Source organism: Theropithecus gelada, chromosome 2, assembly GCF_003255815.1.
Source record: "Theropithecus gelada isolate Dixy chromosome 2, Tgel_1.0, whole genome shotgun sequence".
Classification (NCBI taxonomy): Eukaryota; Metazoa; Chordata; class Mammalia; order Primates; family Cercopithecidae; genus Theropithecus; species Theropithecus gelada.
The window spans coordinates 171,419,236-171,440,443 of NC_037669.1; the positions used below are offsets into that span (position 1 = coordinate 171,419,236).

General features: G+C 40.3%; 1 protein-coding gene across 1 annotated transcript in view; it reads left to right on the top strand.

The window, feature by feature from the left end:
- The first annotated feature begins 229 nt into the window (after positions 1–229).
- Positions 230–21,208, top strand: part of RARB (retinoic acid receptor beta) — a 767,875-nt gene continuing 746,896 nt past the window's right edge. The window contains exon 1 of the mRNA XM_025374723.1: positions 230–310. The gene's annotated coding sequence lies outside the window, so the exon portion shown is untranslated. The remainder of the gene's footprint in view (positions 311–21,208) is intronic.

Genomic DNA, 21,208 nt, shown 5'->3' on the forward strand with positions numbered 1-21,208 from the left:
CTGTGGCATGCATCAGCCACAGCGGTGAAGGCGGCAGGGGCAGCAACCAGAGCAGCAGCAGTGGCAGCAGTAACAGCCGGCCGCCGCCTCCTGCTCAGCTCACGCGGAAACCCCACTGGGCCGTCGTGGCTCCGCGCGGTTGCGGGCCAGCGTGGAGAGGCGGGACGTGGCGCCCGGGGGCGGGGCCTGGCGCCCGGGGGCGGGGCGCAGCGAGCCGGGCTCCCGCTGTCTCCTCTCAGCGGCGGCGGCAGGGGCTGAGGGCACAGCCAGCGGGCGGCGCGCCGCGGACTCCCAGGCAGCCCGCCGAAAGGTAAAGCCAGGAGAGCGCGCTGGCGGGTCTTGCTGTTGGGTGGCTGCTGTCCAAGCCCCGAGCGTCCCCGGAGCCCCAAGCTGGGTCTGGAAGACCAGGGCATTTGCATGGCATCCAGGGACCGGCTGCCTAGCAGGGATTTTGCGTGTACCGCGGCGGGGCCAGGGGCTGGGGGTGGGGTGTCTGCAGCGGGAGTCCGCGACCGATCCCAGGACATCTGGACTCGAGGACAACTTTGCGCAGCAGTCCTCTTCCAAGTTCCCTTTATTGCTATTGTCTTAGCGCCTGTCTGACAGTCTCCCCGGACTCCAGCTTTGTTCTCATTAGGCCAAACCAGCCGTCCCCAGGGGCGTGAACCCAGGAGTCGCTGGCAAGTTGCACCTGCCAGTCGGATCCTCCCCGGCTCCCTTCCTATCCCTGCCGGGTCCAGCGCTGTCCTGCGCACATTAGGGCTGGACACGGCGAGACCTGGCGCCCTCGGGAGCAGGGGTTCTCGCTCCATTCCCCTGTGGGGGTCTAAGATCGGGGCCGGGGTATCCGACCTCTGGGTCGCGGCATGCTTTGGGGCCGGAGAAAGGGCGAGAAAAAGTTTGAGCATTGGCTGGGCCTAGGGAGCGGGTAGCGCCAGCTGCACATGGCAGGAGTTGGAGAGAGTACTAGTGGCTTGGCGCTAGGCAGAGGGACCCGGCCAGGGACCGAGCCTTGGAGGCTGAGCCTCCAAGCCTGGATTGTCAGCCGGGAAGGGGTGCTTGCTGTGTGCGCGCTTTGGCAGGAAGGGGCTGTGTGTGATTGTGGAGATGATGGGCGGAAAAACAGAGAAAGAGAGGTACTAGGGTTCTGTGTAATTGTAGTGTGCCCCAGTGTGCACTTTTCTCCCTCCGGATATTTTGAAGGTGTGCACGCGATGTCTTGTACGTGGACTCCCGGAGGTGGGGGTGGGGGTGGGGACGAGGGATAAGTTTTACCTAGAGCTAGAGCTGGCGTTGAAAGTGAACAGGTGACAGAAGACGTGTGTGTGTGTGTGTGTGTGTGTGTGTGCGCGCGCGCGCGCACGCCGTGGCCAAGGATGCTCGGGTGCTGGACCGCCCGCTGTGCCTCCACACACCCGCCGCCCCGCCCCCTTCCAGCTCTCAGCGCGGGTTGAGTTTCCCTGACACTCCCCGCCCAAGGCAGGCAGGCAGAGGCGAAGTGATGGTCGCAGAGTGAAGCAGACAAAAGGGTGCATTTGAACGACCCTTCCAGGACCAGACGGCTAGAGTGTAGGGTGTGTGTGTGTGCGCGCGCGTGTGTGTGTGTGTGTGTCTGTCTGTCTGTCGGTCTGTCTGTCTGGAGGGGGTCCCTGCTCTGCCAGCTATGGAGGGACCACTGAGAGAAGAGGAAAGAGGTAGGACCGGGAGAAAGACAGGTGAGGCGGAGCAGAGAAGAAGAAACAGAATGGGAGAGAGTCGAGAGCCGAGATGTAAAAGCATCTTACCTGATTGGACGCAGATATATAAATTAATTTTAAAAAGAGGTTCTAGAAGTAGGAGAAGAAGAAGAAAAGAGCCCTGAAGCTAAAATTTTAGAGATGGGGGCGCAATAAGTTTGATTATTTAATAAAGGTATCTTATCGAGCCATGGTAAAGTAAGTCTAAAACCCTCTCCGAAGTTTATTGCTGGTTTTAGATAGTCTCCTTTGACACATCTTTACAGCACCTACTCCAGAAGTACCTTTTGACTGTCAGAAAGAAGTAAAAGGCATGTATACACAAATAAAATGCAGCTAAATGAAGTTTAAATGAAGCTTTGAGCCGGATTAAATGGCTTGTGTAACTGCTGAATGTTGCTAAAGTACTGTCAGAGCTATAAAATAGCCAGACAAAAATAAAGGAAAAAATAATTGTAACAAGAAAATGAAGGCTTTACAAGAACTTCAGTAATGAACACATAACAATTGATGGTATGATGCAGTAATTATTTTCGTATTTACGCCATTAACGATTGTAATTTAACGTTAATGTCCTGGTATTTTATTCCTTCTCATTTGCAGACAAAAGCACATCTGAGACGCCATCAGGGAGTAATTTGGTAATATAAAGTCATGAATAGAAAACACTAAACCATGCTCAGAACTCTGACAACATAAAGCGTGAAACAAAATAACCTCATTTGCTGTTTATTATCTGTCTTTATAATTCTGTTTACCATCATTTGCATAAATGAATAGCTAAATTGTATAGTATATTCCTTCTTGGACAAAAAAATACGTGATGCTTATAGATATGGCGGGGCGGGGGGAACTAGTAGGTAATTCTTACCTTAAGCATGAAGAAAAAAAAAAACTGTGGGATTAGAAACTGTTGCAAATAATCAGAATGCAAATTTAACCTACTTTAGGCATCCTTATTTTATTTAACTTGGCTAAGGTAGCTTTAACAATATATATGTAATTAGGAGATGCACAGACCCTAAACTTCTTTGCTAGCAAGTAATAACAAAACTGAACTGAAGAGCCACACATTATGTCATGAAGCAGTTTTGTTAATCTGAAAAACTATTTTTTTCTATTCAGACTTTCAAAGGGTAAATTTTCTGAAAGAAGGAAGGAGTTTATTGGAAGAAGTTCAAAGCAAAATTATTACAGCAGAAACTTAAGTTATAAACATCTTAAGACAATCATCAGAGTTCACACATTTTAAAAGTATTGTGCATTGTTTTAACCTTAGGGACATTTGTTAAAACTTCTTTACTCATATGATAAAGGGAAAAAATAATAACTGCATTAAAAAGGCTGTAAAGTAAAATGCCAGCAAAACAGCTGAGCAAAACATGTGGTTAAGAAGGATCAATCAAGCACATCAATGTTTAAAAATATCTATTTATTATTACCAGACTCATAAAATATCACAGTGATTGAATATCCCTTTTCCTTCCCATACAAATCTGCTGATCTCATGTGGAAGAGCACAATGAAATCAGTATTACCTGAGAATAGATTGCATGAGAGAATAAAGACTTTGTATATATTTCAAGTACAGAGAAAAAAAAATTTAAGTGGGAAGTAAGCCCTTCATTACAGTGGAGCCTGGTGATTGTGTAAGATTGGGGTAAGTTCTTAGCAGTTAGTTGGCTACAAACTCATTTGTTTATTCATTGCTGCGCCATGCATTTATTAAGTACCCATTATTAATGACCAACTATTGTACTAGGTACTGGGGTTTCAAGGATGAGTTAGACTCATCCCCTGTATTTAGAAAAAATTGAGTCCCATAATATGTACAATGAATGTCTATTAAAAATACAGTTCTTAAAATGAGTACACAGTTATGTGGGAAAATAGATGCAATAAAATATGAGAAGTGTCCACCTATCCTAGAACTTGGGAATAAAATAGGCTAGACTCAACTTTCAGCTCTGTTTCTTACTAGTTATGAGAACCTGATCCAGTTATTTAACCTCTCTGAACCTCAGGTTTCTCATCTGATAAATGAGAGAAAGAACACTTCCCTAAATCATGGGGTTTTTACAACAATTACATGTCAACATATTTTTAATGTCTTCTATGTTTAAAACCAACGCTGGATCCCATACTTCCCAGCATCCCTTACCTCATTTATTTTCTCCATGTCATTGTCAAACTTCTGGTGAGGCTTGTCTGCACATTTTAATCTCCACATGCTAATCTCCACCTCCTCTCTACCTTACTGTCGGTCCTCCTCCAGTGTGGCTTCTGCCTCCACCGCTTACGAAAACAACTTCTCTTGACATCAGCAGTGACTACTGAGCAGTGATCTGCACTCTTACTCAACTTCTTGGAGCACTGGACAGAGTTGACTCGTCCCTTTTCTGTCATAAGGTATATTCTGTTGGCATCTTTCAGTGACTTTGGTGGCTTCCGTGGGACTGTATGTCTTTAGTTCTCCTCTTTAGAGTTAATTATTTCCCAGCTGGCTCCCCTTCCATGATCTCATCTCTAAATAAAGACTGGTTCTTTCCAACACTAGGGCTATATTCTAGCCCATCTTTTTATATCGCCTTCCTCTTCCCTCCCCGCCTTCCGCTTTAGGTAATATCTTTCATTCTCATGGTTTTAAGTCTTATCCATACAACAACTCAATTTATGTCTCTAATCCACTCCTGACCTCTGAGCTCCAGCAACATCTATTCAATTGCTCACTTAACATCTCCATTTGGATGTTTCACAAGCATATCCAACGTTTTACATCCAAAATTAAAGGTTATATTATCACTACCAATAACCTTCTAAAATTATTCTCTCTTTAGTCTTCCTCATTTGTGGAAATGACAGTACCATAGTAATTGTTCAGTCTAGAAACATAGATTTATTCCTTTGCCTCAACTATTTCTTTATTTGTCGTGTACATTGTGTCCAAGGTAGGCATGTGCCTGATACCCACAGGTAGGCCTGCCAGCATTGGTGGATTATAGTCTGCAGTTGTTCTGATTGGCCAGTGCTCTGGCCATACCAGTTGGTAAGTATTTTGGACTATTACCCCTGCTCATATCTCACCTTTGTTCACCTCCATCATAACCCCTAGTGTCCAGGCCAATATCACCTTTCACCTATTATTTTTGTCCTGACATGATAGATGTGTGTGACTAGTATCACTATTTAAAGATAAACTGATTTGCTATATTTTGCAGATTATATAAGTTTCACACAATCTAATATTAGGAACTTGAACAGCAATTAAGAAAGAGCTTATACCTTTCATGGTAACTCACCAATTTAATACTAAGAGGTTGGATATGTTCCAAGGTAGAAGTCCTTTGTGAGCTGAGAAATATGCTTAGTGGATCCCACGCTAAAGCGACAGATTATGGAATTTCACTTTTGCCAAATTTGGAACACAGTACTATGCTTGATTGTTAATTTTAGGAAAATGAAGTCAGATTAAATTCTACCACTAAAAAAAAGTAAATTTAAGTAATCATAATCTTGAATAGCCTGCTTTTTCTCTTGGCCAGCAGAGTACATATCATAAAAAACTTAGAAATATATTTAAGAGACTGAGAATCAAGCATGTTCAATGTTGTATACAGATTTTTTTTTGACAAAAATTAAAAATGAAAGCAAAATATTTGAGTGAGAAGTATCATCAATGTCAACCCCAGGACTGTTGTAGCAGGCTTCCCCTCTTTCACTAGGAAGCCACTGTTCTGAGCATAACTGGCATCCTTGAGTTCACTTCACTTTGTATGTGGTACATCTGAGAGGTAAAGGTAAAAGGTTTTACCTCCCTCAAAAGAACAGTGATGACCTCAATGTAATCATGTAAACAAGAGACCAGTGATCATTCAGTGGTATCATTGGACTCGAAGGTCAAGAAAAATCTAAGTTTCAATTTTCTAGGGATAGAAGCAGTTTTACTCACAAAAGAGTCACAGGACTGCAAGAAGAATTTGTTCAATTGTAAGCCCACTTTATATTCTCTGTTAGTCTTTTTGTGCTGATCCTGGCTTTTGCCTTTGCATTGCTCTGGGCTGTAGAACCAGTCTCATAGTAACTTTCCCTTTTCTTTTTATTTCTTCCTTTCCTTTTTCCCTTTTTCCCACTTTTTAGTTTTTTCATCTTCTTCAATTCTTCCTTCTTTCTTCACTTTCTGCTGTGCCTTTCCACTCTCTCTTCCCTTCTTCTGTCCCTTATCCTTTTAAATTGTCTTTCTTCATCCTCTTACATAAGCAAAAACAAACAAAATAAAAATATCTGTGTGAGTTTTGCCCTGGCTATTTCCACCATTATAGGATTTCATCTACTGCATTGCCCTTGCCTTTTGTACTTGATGGTCTTTGCATTTATCATGTCAAACTTATATCAAGAAGCTTAAAACTCTTGCCTCAGTTTCACCTATGCCAATAAGTAAACATTGAAAAGATGGAAGAAAGGGAATTGATAAAATGTGTCTGTGGATCCATGCTACCATGCTCTAGAATGTCCCTTTTCCAATACTGTTGTTTTTACAAGCAGGTGGCAGAAAGGTAGCAAGCCAAGTAAATAACTTCCTGAATTCAGGTACCATTTTGGAAGATTCATACCCATCTTCACAGGGATGGTGAAAATTAGAATAATGGTTTTTAAATGATGATTACTAATATTGATTGAGTGCTCTCTATGTGCCAGACTCTGTACTAAAAGCTTGGCACATATTATTGCATTTATTCTTCACGCCCAGTAGGCTCATATTATAGGTAAAGAAACAGCCTTAACAAGGTTAAACAACTGGAACAAAGGTTGCAGAACCAAAAGCATGGGAGTGGCAATTCAGATCCTCTTAACTGCTGTTCTTTATTCTGTAGTAGAGCACCTCCCCAGGAAAAACCAGGTTCTATATCTATGAATATATTCGTAATGATAGAGCACTGTCGAGATGCCCAGAAGCCACATTATCTACATTAATACGGACACAACTCAAAGAAACAATGGGTGGTGAAAGTTGTATTCATTGGCCCTGGGGGCCCAAGACATATAGGTCAGTTGAGTCCATCTTAAGGTTAGATCCTTCACAAGAAAGCATGATAGAAGCAATTCACCATAGATTGTCTCTTCAATGTGGTTACCGGGGAAGCCTGAAAACAAGTGGGATTTTCAGTCTAGGATGACCTAAACATCATGGGCTTTGGAAGAGACTTGAGTGACTCTCTGCAAGTGCTCTGTGTTCTCTTTCAGGACAATGCCCGTTCACATTTTTAGGTAAACATGGTATAGTTTGTCTTTTGAGACAGTGAATGTAGATAATGCTAGATCTGAGGAGAAGAGAAATAAGATAGCATTGTGTAAAGGAAGTGAACCTTGACCTCCAAGGAAGGAGCAAAGCAAAATCTCCTCTTTTGTGAATGGAGGCAATTGGAATTGCCTCTAATTCTTTGCAGCAGCAATGCCCCAGGATCTTTTTTTTTTTTTTTTTTTTTGCATTTGTTATTTATTTTTTATTTTTTATTTTTTATTTTTATTATTATTTTTTAATTTATTTATTATTATTATACTTTAAGTTGTAGGGTACATGTGCATAACGTGCAGGTTTGTTACATATGTATACTTGTGCCATGTTGGTCTGCTGCACCCATCAACTCGTCATTTGCATCAGGTATAACTCCCAATGCAATCCCTCCCCCCTCCCCCCTCCCCATGATAGGCCCCGGTGTGTGATGTTCCCCTTCCCGAGTCCAAGTGATCTCATTGTTCAGTTCCCACCTATGAGTGAGAACATGCGGTGTTTGGTTTTCTGTTCTTGTGATAGTTTGCTAAGAATGATGGTTTCCAGCTGCATCCATGTCCCTACAAAGGACGCAAACTCATCCTTTTTTATGGCTGCATAGTATTCCATGGTGTATATGTGCCACATTTTCTTAATCCAGTCTGTCACTGATGGACATTTGGGTTGATTCCAAGTCTTTGCTATTGTGAATAGTGCTGCAATAAACATACGTGTGCATGTGTCTTTATAGCAGCATAATTTATAATCCTTTGGGTATATACCCAGTAATGGGATGGCTGGGTCATATGGTACATCTAGTTCTAGATCCTTGAGGAATCGCCATACTGTTTTCCATAATGGTTGAACTAGTTTACAATCCCACCAACAGTGTAAAAGTGTTCCTATTTCTCCACATCCTCTCCAGCACCTGTTGTTTCCTGACTTTTTAATGATCGCCATTCTAACTGGTGTGAGATGGTATCTCATTGTGATTTTGATTTGCATTTCTCTGATGGCCAGTGATGATGAGCATTTTTTCATATGTCTGTTGGCTGTATGAATGTCTTCTTTTGAGAAATGTCTGTTCATATCCTTTGCCCACTTTTTGATGGGGTTGTTTTTTTCTCAAACAAATTTACATGCCCCAGGATCTTATACGTGGCAAGAGACTGGATATAAGAGAGGACAGCTGGCAATCAGTAATGTGGCTTTTAAGGTTTCAAATATGACTGCTGTTTTCTAGCAAAGTTTATTCAAGAACCTAGTTTGAATTACATGAAAACACTGGCAGTCAAAAAACATGAGAGTATTCCAACAGCTTCATGACTGGAGATCTTGTTTCTACCGTTGCCTCACATAATAGCTACGTTGGCCTTAATAAAATGTTAATCAGAATATGACATTTATTGTGTCAGCATCCTCCAAATGGCTTCCCATCTCACTCTTACTAGAAGCCCAAGACCTTACAGTGTCCTACCAAGCTCTTTATGATCTGTCCCCTGTTATCTCTCTGACCACATCCTTGGCCTCCTTTGTTGAATGAATGAATAAATGAATGAGTAAATGGTTCTTGAGCGAGACAGGGAATATCCAGGGTGCTCAATAGTGTTTATTGAATCAATGCAGGAGAGGATTTACCGTTTTATTGAAGATACTTTGGAGAAATCGGTGTTAGGAAAAAGAGGCACAGAAACGATTTAGAGAATGTGAATAACAGTAGTATATCAGAACTTCTGGATGCTGACGTAGTTTTTAAAAATCATTTGTGTATGTATTTATTTCGTAAGTATTTATTGAGATCTGCCAATCTAAAGGTTGGATGATCATCAATAAATGGGAAGATAAATTCACCAGCCCCTTGGGGCTGACGTTCTATTGGGAGACAAATATCACAATAAATTAGACAAATAAAACGATCATTTCAGATAGCAATATATCCTATGAAGAAAACCTTATCATATAGTTTACCTCTTTGACCTTATCCATTGGCCTCCTTCGTTGAATGAATGAATGAATGAATGAATGACTTGAGTTAGCCAGGTAATATCCAAGGTGGAGAATACTTTACTTGCAGATCCCACATATTCCTGGTACTAAACCATGAATAGTGTGGTCATCTGCAAATGGTAGAGATCACAGAGATGAGTAAAGTTTAAACAGTCTTGTGTTGAGTGAATATATAGTCTTGTCTTCCTTAAGATTTTTCCACTAGTGAAATAAGGCTTATTACTAAAATATTGTTTGAAAAACAGAGTTTGACAAAAGAAGATCCCAAATTGATGGCTTCTGTAAATGTGTTCTGCGTTTAATTTTAGAACTGTATTAAATGTTCCAGTGTTACAATGACAATTGTAGTTTTCTTTTGATAATTTAATAAAGAAGTAAAACTTAGAGTAGATAGCTTTTTTCTTGCCTCACATGGGAATATATTCAATATTACAGTAAAAAGAGATAGTGCTGAAACATTTAAATTGAAGAGGTTCAGATTCTATGTGATTTTCGTCGTACTCAGTTTATTTTTTCAGTACTGATTTTGGCCCTCTTATTTTCCGGTTGTGTTAATTTTGTTATGGCACAGATCGAAAACTAGTGCAGGCTCTAAATCACCAGAATTGGCTTGGAAACATAAATGATTAATGACACAGTCACACCAAAAAGGAAACAATGATTGCTGTGAATGAAGCATTCTGAGTTTTTTTTCTGATATTACTCATTAGGGTCATCAGTGACCATGAAGCCTGTATTAGTTTTCTATCACTGCCTTAACACATTAACACAAAATTAGTGGCTGAAAACATCACACATTTACTATATTACCGTTTCCATAAGTCAGAAGTCCAGGCAGGCTTACCAGGCCAAAAATCAAGGCATCAGCTACCTTGAACTTTTATCTAGAGTTTTAAGAGAAGATTTTTCCTTCAGATTTGTTCAAGTTGTTGGCAGAATTCAGTTCCATGTGGTTCTAAGACTGAACTCCCTATTTCCTTGCTGGCTGTCGACTGGGGATCATGCTCAAAAAAGAGTCATTCTTTGGCTCTATCCTTCTTCAAAGTCAGCAACAGTGAGTCCTTGTACTTCCAATTTCTCTGACTTCCACTTTTCCTACATCTCTTCTACCTGCAGCCAGAGAAAGTTCTCAGCTTTTTAAAGGCTTGTGTGATTAGATAATCCAGGATAATCTCTCCTTTTTTTAAGGTCAATTGATGAGTCACTTTAATTACATCTGCAAAATTTCTTTGGCCATGAAAGGTAACATACTCACAGGAGCAATGGCAGAGTGACAGACAGCACGGCCAGAATTTTGCTTACCAGGGCCCACGAAGTCTACCTCTGATGATACGGTTGTCAACTGAGAAAGACCAGATAACCTAAAAACTATCAGACACTATAGCTTGACAAGTATATTGGAAAGCTATAAGTTTTTGGCAAAGGAAAAAGCAGTGATCTTCTAGTACATCCTGTAATAAAGCCACTGCAGGGTAAAGATAGCCATGGTATTAAACAAAACAGAAATAGTTTATTTAATTTTATGAGATGTGGCCTCCAAAAAGTAAGCTTAAATAAGCAAAGAATACTTCATGTACTGGGATGGAACATTCAAATGCCTTCAGGAGTCAGGAGTCAAGAAGGGAGGCAGCAATAATATATGACAATAACAATATGGATTAAGAACATGAAAGAGGGCAGTCCTAACTCAGCTCCAGGAACTTGCTTTACTTTGGAGCAATTTCAGCCTAGTAATGATAAATGTCTGACTTTATATGAGGATTTAGAAATCTGAATTTTTATGTAACTCTGGAAATCTGTGTAAAATCTCCAGGTTTTTTTTTTTTTTTAATGCCAACTAAATCAAAACTAAAAACAAAAGAAGCACCAAAACCTAATATATTATGGGATGAAATTTGGCTTGTGGGCTGCTGGTTAGCAATTTATGGTTTTAGTCAGATGGACCAAAGTACATATTTGAGTAAAAAAGTATTTAATATAATAGAAAATACTCAATTTAGGAATTGGCATTGACAAAGATACTAATTTACTCCAGTATAGCAAGGCTAGGAGGTTTGTGGCTTCAGCTTTCAGAAGTAAAAGTGCATGCAACTTTAGTGGTCTACTTTTGTTAATCCATAGTAAAAAAATATAAGCAAAAAATAAAGAAGATACTGCTGTAATGCTGTTCTTGAGTGTTTAACCTTATTTGAGTGTCTAGAATACCACTTTTTCTTGATTTATACTTTTTAGGTTTAGGTTTCCACAAGTAAAAGGGATAAGGATAAATCATGATGAATTATCCACTGAATTTGAAAACAATGGGAAGGAAGCCAGGCATGGTGGCTCATGCCTATGATCCCGGCACTTTGGGAGACTGAGGTGCGGGGACTGCTTGAACCCAGGAGTTCGAGACCAGCCTGGGCAACATGGAGAAACCCTGTCTCTGAAAACAAAAAACAAAAAACACAGAAGTTAGCTGGGTATGGTGGTGCACATCTGTGGTCCCAGCTACTCAGGAGGCTGAGGTGGGAGGATCTCTTGAGCCCGGGGCAGAGGTTGCAGTGAGCCGAGATTGTGCCACTGCACTCCAGCCTGGGCTACAGAGCAAGACGCTGTCTCAAAAAAAAAAAAAAAAAAAAAAAACACCACAAAAAAACCAAAAAAACTGGGGGTGTGGGGGCGGGGAGAAACAGTTTGGATAATTGAAGCACAAATCCAGATTGTCACAAAATTACACTTGTGTTTAGAACTAGAGAGAGAATATCCTTTTAAAATGCATACTAATTTAAAAATCATTTTTGAAGAATGAATCGAAGTGCATGAAGAGGCTCAAATATTTATCCTACAGATCGAGTTTGAGGTTCATAAGGTTTTAGAAAATATCTCCAACTGAGTGGGAGCAGGGGATTGGATGGTATCATGGCTGAGAGCACAACTCTATGACTCAAACTAATGAGAGTTTGAGTTAGGACTCTACCACTCGCCAGATAAATGACCTCTAGCAAGATTATTTCACTTTTCTGAGTCTAGGTTTTCTCACCTGCAGAATAAGATAATTAGCACCTAATTCAGAGGCTGTTGTGAAGATTAAATGGATACTTTTAAAGCACTTAAGTATTACTGCTATGGTTCTTGTAACATGATTCTAGATCTGGACACCTGGCATCTTATCAACGACCATCAATTCTTATGCTGTGGATTTAAAAGTAACAGACTTGTAACTCCCTAGATGGGACCAATATTTATCTGTCATTTATTAAATGGAGCTGTGAAGGTGTAGAGGTACAGGATAGCTAGAATTTGAATCAGTTGATCCTTCATTGCTTCTCTGGCTGTTGCCACCTTAGTTGAGGTAGATGGAGGGTTTTCTCAGAAATGCCCAGCAAGGAATGAAGGTTGCTGTGGGTTCATAGCAACAGTTTTGGACTCGATGCCTAAGGACCTGATGCACGTATTGCTTTCACAACATTCCAGCTAAACCATGAATACGGAAAATATACATAAGTTATCTGAGCTTTAGATTTCTTTTGTATGACATATAAAATCAAGTTTCCTAACTCACGGGCTTGAAAGGATTGCCTGAAACAATGTATGTAAAGGTCTTTTATAGCGTTGGAATATAAATGGTTAGTATTTGCTGTTGCCCCTACAGGACCATTTTCTTTAGTCAGGCATGAGTAAGATTAAAAAAAAAAAAAATGCAAAGATGACTTGGAGCACAAATGTAAAGATAGCATTGAGCACAACCACTTCCAAATCACTTAATAAATGTTTACCGGACATCTATCCTTTTCCAGATATACTCGGTGTAGGGGCTAAAATCAAAAGATACACACACACTTAGCACCTAGCTTCTTGAAAGTTATGTTCTAGCTAGGAAGACAAATGCCAGAATGCACTATGATTCACGCAATGTGGGGTTTTGCACAGTATTTTGGAGATCAATGGGGCAGTAGTGTGGAGAGAGTACAGAAAGACATCCTAATTGAAATCTCATTAAAATATTTTTTAAGCTGGAAATAAGTGTCCAGGACATGCTGTAAAACACAAAAACCATCCATCAAAACCAAATGTGTCCCCATTTGCTTTCTTGAACTTTATTGCATTCTCAATTCAACAATGCCATGGACGCTTTCCCATTTTTCCCACCTAAGGTGTTATCTCTAAAAATATTACATAAGATTTCAAAACCTAACTAGGAGAAAGGAGTTTACCTGCTGTAGCTCCAGAAATAGTATCAACGTAGATCGTACATACACAAACTCTGCTCTTCACTCACAGCCCACGACCATGTGTTTGTAATTGGTCAGAACTGCTGCTTAGATGTAACCATTACTCAAACCACTGTAGTGGATCCGGAAGTCCTTGTTTAATTTAGGATATTACAGACAGTGTGTTGCAGTTTTGAAATCCCATATATAGAAAGGTCATGCTGAGAATTCTGTTTCAAGGGAAGAAAATGAAACCAAGTTTATAGTAACTCCTGTATCAAAATTGAACACTATTCTGTCCATTTGATATTTTAGATTAGTAAAAAACAACTAGACCAACAGAGGGCAAGTTCATTACATAATTCTAATCCTAATAGTCTTTTAAAAATGTCTCTAATGTAATAACAAATGACAACTAATAAAACTGGTTTACTACTAATGAAATAATTAGCAAACATATTTCATAATTATAAGCAGCAGTTGTATATCTATGAAGAATAATGGATGTGCAAGGTTTAAAAATAGTGTATACACACTACACACATTTTAGAAATTATTTTACATTTATTAATGCTTCTATTTGTGAATTTTATATCCTTCATATTAAATATAATTACATAGAATAAAATTAAGTATGAAAGAACCTATTGAGAAATGCTCTCTTTTTAGTTTTCATAATTAGAAGACAGAAAATATATTCCTGGACCCTTTTTTTTTAATTGATGCAGTCTATTTACATGCTCCAAAGACCTAATGATGCATTAAGAATTCTCCATTTTTGTTGGTTCGATTTTCTATTGAGCAACATTCCTGAGAGTAATAGAACGAAGTAGGAAGAGAAGAGACTGAGAACTGCCCAAGACTGGCTACAGTTATGGAAATAAGCAAATGATAGAAAATGATTCAGATTATTTCCATTTTTTTGTTTTTTATCAGAGATTCATTGTCTTTAGATATAAAACATATAAACTATTCCATTATAAATTCAAAGCTATAGTTAGGTCAGCACATTAAAAACTACTTCAAAATGGAATTATTTTATCGCTTTGATTTCTTTATTTCCTTTATAGAAAAATAAATGCCAATTGGGCTGAAAATTATAGAGGATTATCTTCTCTCCTCATAAAGGTTAGTAATATGAATATGATTTTGTGAGGAATTTGATTTGGGGGTTGAGGGAGTGATCTTATTAGCATGAGACTCCCTTGGCCAATAATCTCATAACTATGGGATATATATTAAATCCTTTTCTATTTATATTCTTTGGCAGGCCGTTATTCATTGTTATTGTGGAGATTTTGTTAAGTAATAGTTCTCTTGAGAAATCATGGGTACTTTTTCGAGGTCGCAATTTCCTATGAGCTTAAAGAGTGGGCCATATATCCTCTCTTCAGTTCGGAGCCCACTCTATACCCATTTTCTTTAACACATACTTTATTTGTAAGGTTTCTGACACTCCTTTCTTCCGAGAACTTAAGAGTGATATATCACTCTTTATTTTGTGAAGTAAAATTGATTAGAGGAAACAATAAACATAATTCTTTAACCATGAAACCCAATATATTTTGAATACTTGGCTGGGCCGCATAACGATAGTCACATGTTCATTCTCTGGAGACTGTCGGGTTGAGCCCGTGGCTCCTAGTGAACAGTCCTCACAGTATTTCTTCTCAGAGTGGAAGGGATCTCACCTTTGGCCTTTATTATTATTATTTCCTTTGCTCTGACATGACAGAAATCCATCGCTTTCTTGATACTGATACCTGTTCCCTGTTGTCAGATCATTACCAGGAAGGGAAAACCAGCTAACATAGTATTTTTTTTTAACATTCACCTAGAGGTTTTAATGATAACCATGCTTTAAAAATTGGATTAATTGAGCAATGCTGCTGAGCAGATAATTCCATATTAGGTTTCACTGACTGTCAAGGGGCCATGTGACAGCAGCTTCCAATTCAAAATCTGTGGTGCTTCAGACCATCTCTTCCAGACAGGAGCCAACTTAAATGGATGAAGAGACCCCTTAGGGAAGTAGATAAAACATTAATTTTAAAAGACAGGGAGACTTAATTTCAGATCTTATCTTTAATACTTACTAGCTGTGGGACCTCAGAAAAGTTACTTCATTGCCCTGAATTTACATTTTCTCAACTGTAAAAGAGATGTAACAACACCCGCCTGTGAGAATTAGTTGACTTTACAGAGACAAAGTACCTGGCACATTGCGGGTCCATTTTAAAGTGAGTTCCATACACTCATCGCCCTCATATAGATTTGAATCAAATATAAATCTTCTGCCAGCCCACACACCATCAAACTACTGTATCAGATCAGCAAGAAAAGTAGATGAGCCTTTTGCTACTCTAACTGTGGTCCCCGATGAGCAGCATCAGCATCATTTGGGAGCCCATCAGGAATGCAGAATCTAGGGCTCAACCACAGACCTGCTGAACTGAAATCTACAAATTAACAAGATACCCAGATGATTTGTGTGCACAGCCAAGTTTGAGAAGCACTGAGATAGACCATGACATTTCTCCTATGACAAAGTCGATCAGCTGTGTTGTTGGTTGTCCATTCCTTTTCACCATTCTCCTGTTGTTTTGGTGATTTGAGGGGACGCTCGTGCGTGCACACACATACACACACACACACACAGATACCCATATTCTCTCAGCACTTGTACCTTGGTCAATGCATGCTCACTTGCACACACATCAATGGAACATCCCTCAGCCTAGGGCTTGGCACAAGTAGATCCTCAATAAATGTTTATTGAGTGAAATAAAACAGCCAACAGTCAGACAAGCAGACTCTCCCATCTGTTCTGCAGATGCACAGCAGCCCTAGAAGGGCCTGGAGAGAGATGGATGTACTTGAGGTCTTTGCCAGGAGGCATTACCCTTGCCCAATGGGGAGGAGGGGTTTGCTCTCTGCTATTCTTGCCAGGAGATCTGCTGAGGTTCTGAAAGCTGTCACATGTGTGCAGCCAGAACAAAGGCCTGGGAGCACTTTTTTTTCTTTCTCTTCCCTGTCTGGCAAGACTGGTGCCATAGTGCTTTGGAAACCGTTTTTCATGCTCATAAGGGGCAAAGAGTAGGTACAATGGCACTGCACCAGGATTATAATTTTCCCACATCTGCAACTAACCTGTTAATGTCTCAAAATCTCTATTGATTTCAAATTTCCAAGTTGTTGGTTCCCAGGCTGGCATAGGATGTGACTGCAGTGGGAAAAAACTGGGGAGCAGATATTACCCAGAGCAAGATGAAACTGCTGGAGAGAACTTGCTGCCTTGAAGACTGTGAGAAACAAAACTGCAGGCCCTTGATGATTTGGGAAATGAATTGTACTGCGTGACCTTGGGCAAATCAAATATGGCACTTCTTCAATCTATAACATTGTGATAAATGTATCTAAATGGAATTTTATCAACTTATACCCAGAGTATATTTCAGTGAAGTTCATACCAATATTCTCTGGACCCCTGCGATCTGGAACCTGCTTCCCCAGGGAGTTAGCACCCTTACCCTCCTCTTTGTCCCTGCTCCACAGGTCTGTCTTGGCAAAATCGTCAAGTCAGGTGACTTCTTTTTGGAGCCATCCCACCTTACTTTCCAACTCTGCTTTGGTCTTGGAAATACGGTGAAATCACAATGACCAACGTCTTCCTCTTCAGCAAACTCCTCTGTCCTTGCTGCAAAACATTTCTTCTTATTCAACAATCAAAACTGTCATTTACCCACCATGGCCAATCCCACACAGGAGTTAGGAAAACAATCAGATTAGCATCCATATGAGAATAAAATCTCCCCTAATCTACTAAGGATATTTTTCTCTTCTAACCTAGGTGGAATCATTATTCATGAGAATTTATAACAGGAGTGACATATTTAAAATGGCATAAAGCAGATTTTTAAAGGGGACATTGATCAATGGTTTGGCTAATACTAGCTATGATATCAGATAAATACCCAATTTCAGTGGCTTAATAAAATTAAATTTGATGTAATATGTAGAAAACAGTGCAATAATGGTATACCTGGACTAGGAAGGAGCAGTAGGTAAGAAGGATTATTCCACTAAGTCATTCAGGGACCCAGGATAACAAAGGCTCAGCTGTCTTCCATGTGTGGTTTCCTAGGTTGCTCTGGGTATTGACATTCAATTGGCGTATGGGGCAAGAGAGAGAGAATCATGCATGGGAGATTTTGATGGGGCATGATTTCTCACATCCCATTGTGTAAATCTGAATCCTATGGCCATGTTTAACTGTAAAAGAGGCTGAGAAATGCAGCCTATCTATGTGCCAGAGTTGATGATCATTTATCAGTCATTGCTGCACTCATGTACAGGTGGGAACAGCCCTGTTTCTTTTTTCTGTTTCTCCTGCAGCTCCTTGGAAAGGTTTGACATTCCCTCCCTGACTTGAGAGTCAGTTCTCTGCAGCAGATAGCCCCCTTCCACCCACCTGAAGAACAAGAATAGAATCTTGGCATGCCACATTTTAACAGTTGCCAGCAACTAATCCAGAGTCGATTTCCTGTGTCTCACAAGGTTGTTGTGAGAATTAATGAATTATTTGGGGTGATTATTATCGCTTTGATCATTGTCTTTGTCCTGTGCTTTTACAGTTTACACTGTGCAGGCACAGACTTACACAATACCTCTGCGAGAGGCAGAGTGCTTATTATTATTCCACTTACCACAGGAGGAGCTGAGATGCATGCAGGTTAAAAGACTTTCTCTAGTGCAACAGGGTCACTCCTATATGCAACACTGTTATTACAATATTTTTTAAGGTAGAACTTTCTGGAAAGAAAAGGTAAGGCAAAATTGGTGGTTTGACATCTTTTTCATTACTGTGTTGGCTCCGCAATCTACCTGCTGGGTGATCTTGGGCAAGTTAATTAGCTACTCTGTGTCTCCAATTCCCTAATGTGTAAAATGGGACTAATCATAGTAGCTACCTCCTGGGTTATTGTGTGGATTAAATAAGATAAGGAATATTAAGTATTTAAGACAATATCTGGCACTTAACATATGCTTCATAAATATTAGTTATTAGCATTCTTTAAAAAAATTCCAGGAGAACTGGTATCCAGTTCAAGAACTTCAAATAAGAAAATAACAGAATATGTGGCCTTATGTTATTGGCAACAGTGAAGTAGAGGCAGAAAATGTGACATCAGCATTATCTATTTGCAGAAGGGAATATGCTGTTCCTTAGTAAGCTAACCTGGCAGGAATGAAACCTTCCTATGACGTATGGCCAACAAATTGCAGGAACTGTTGTGGAGGGCAGGGATTCCGAAGTACGTCTGCCTAGTACACAGGCTGCTGGCACTGGCTGTGTCCAGATGTCCTTAGTCTGAGAGTGGTAGCTTCCCCTGAGTGGCTGCTTCCCTGAGGAGAACAGAAGACCTTATGTTCCTTGAGCCAGGGCAAATGCTCCTTCATGGTCAGTGAGAGCACTTTCTGTTCTTGGTGTTGAGGGTAACTTGCTTTATTAACAATGAATCTGTATACCTGTGTGGCAATGAACTTCCACCTATTCTATGGCCAAAATTGGAAAAAAATAAAAAAGAAAGAGAAGAGCATGAAATTCAGATTTGCTCAATGAGAAGATTAAGCAGCTGTATTTATACACAGGATGCGGATTCAGCAAATTCGTCAGAGTGTCCTTCTGTATCAATACTTCTCAAAGGTTACTGTGCAAGCAAATCACCAAGAGATCTTGGTAAAATAGAGATCCTGACTCAGCAGGTCTGGGGTGGTGCCTGAGCTTCTGCTTCTACACACACTTTCCTGTGTTTTGGATGCTGCTGATCTGGGGCCACATTGAATCAGGTAGTCTGAGGGTGTGACCCAGCCATCTGTGCTTTATAAGCCCTGCAAGTGTCTTTTGACATAGCTAAAGTCTGAGACCCATTGTTCAAGAGCAGCTGTCCCTGGCTTTGAAAGGTGTGGTGATAATGTAACCAATCACACAGAATGACTCTAGGCCCCTAAAGAATGCCTTCTGGTCTTTCTTCTGCTCAGTTCCTTGGACTGGTATATCCTGGAGTGGAAGACTGGATGTGGAGGAAGATTCTTCTTCAAAGTCTTAGTTTTCCATATGAATTCTTCCACCCTTGTTCTACTTTCCTTATGTGAAAACCACATGGAACCAGATGACTCCAAAGTAAACTGTAAACAGTGGAAATTGTTTCAGGATACAATAATCCCTAAGTGGCTCTTCAGTCTCAAGTCTTCCATTTGAGAACTTCCTTTGGTTGTTGAATTGGGATAAAATAGGGTGACCAACTATCTGGATGTGTCTGAGACCAAGAGGTTTCTCACACTGCGTGGGACTTGTGGTGCTTACAACAGGCGCTGGGTGGTTGGTCACCCTAATTGTAGGCCATTGCTGCTCCAGCTTTAAAACGTGAATAATTTGGAAATCTTGTTAAAATACAAGCTGATTCAGTACTTCTAGGTTGGAGCTGGAGCGTCTGCATTTTCAGACATTTTCAACAAATACCCAAGTGATGTTGCGCTTCTTGGCTGTGGACCATACTTTGAGTAGCAAGGCAGTAGAGCTGGCCTATGTGCAGAAAGACCAAGGATGCCCCTTAGCCACTTAAACTGCAAGTAGACTACTCAGCCCTGACAAATTTAGAGAGCATTTGAGGGTCACATTTAATGCTTCAGGATTATGGGTTTTGCCTTCATACATAAAGTATCAATACATCTCCACTCCTCTGAGCTGAAAGACTTTTTGAATTTTATTAAATTTTTTTGAGATGGTCTTGCTCCGTGGCCCAGGCTGGAGTGCAGTGGCACAATCTTGGCTCATTGCAACCTCTGCCTCCTGGACTCAAAGGATCCTCCCATCTCAACCTCCAGAGTAGCTGGGACCACAGGCATGCTCCACCATGCCCAGCTAATGTTTGCCTTTTCGGTAGAGGCAGGGTTTTTGCCATGTTGCCCAGACTGCTCTTGAACTCCTGGGCTCAAGTGATCTGCATGCCTCAGCCTCCCAAAGTGCTGGAATTATGGGTGTGAACCATGGCACTGGCCCTGTAAGGTTTTAAACACCTCAAATCCAAGTACTGTCTCTCTTTCTTTTTAACTGTTTTTTTTTTTTAAATACAAAGATAGGTGACTGCTGTTGAGTCATGTCTAGAGTGTTCTTAAGCCTATTGACTTCTCAGTTCCTGCCTAAGTACTACTTAATGCTTTTCCTTGTTTGGGATGAGCATCTGCGAACAACCTGGGAAGTATTTATCATTTTTGGCCTTTTCTCTGCCTCACGAAGGGTACATCTGTCCTTCAGTGTACAGCTGTGGCTGACCACAAGGTCTTTTAATGTTTGCAATGCTTCTGCTTTTCAGCATAATGAGTTTTGCTTTATTCATAGCCCCTTTTACTAATTGCAACATAGCAGCATATTCTGTATCCCATCTGTTTCCATGATTGATTGTTTTTTACTTCACGATGTCCTAGAGGGTTATTTACAGGAAAATTCAGGCCTTAGTGTGACCTTTCAGACTATCATAAACTGTGTTTATATCCAGGTATGACTGTCTATGCCTTATGGCCACCCAAAGAAGAAATAATTTATTTGATGTTGATTATGGATTTCTCCTTACTACTCACTTTGGACAGGCTTGCACTAAATTTCATTGTCTTGCAACATCTACCTGTCTGCTTACGCTTCCTTACCCAGCCATTCTGGCTATAGTAGTCCACTGTTATCTGCAGGGGATACTTTCCAAGGCCCCCAGGGGATGCCTGGAATGGAGAATAGTCCCAAACTCTCTCTATATAATGTTTTTTCCTATACATTCATGATAAAGTTTATGATGTTTAATTTATAAGTTAAACACAGTAAGAGATTAATAAAAATAAGCAATTATAACAATATACTGTAAAAAAAAAAAAAGTAAATGTAGTTTCTCTCAAAATATGGTATTGTACTATACTTACCTGTTTTCAGACCATGGTTGCCCCACAGTGAG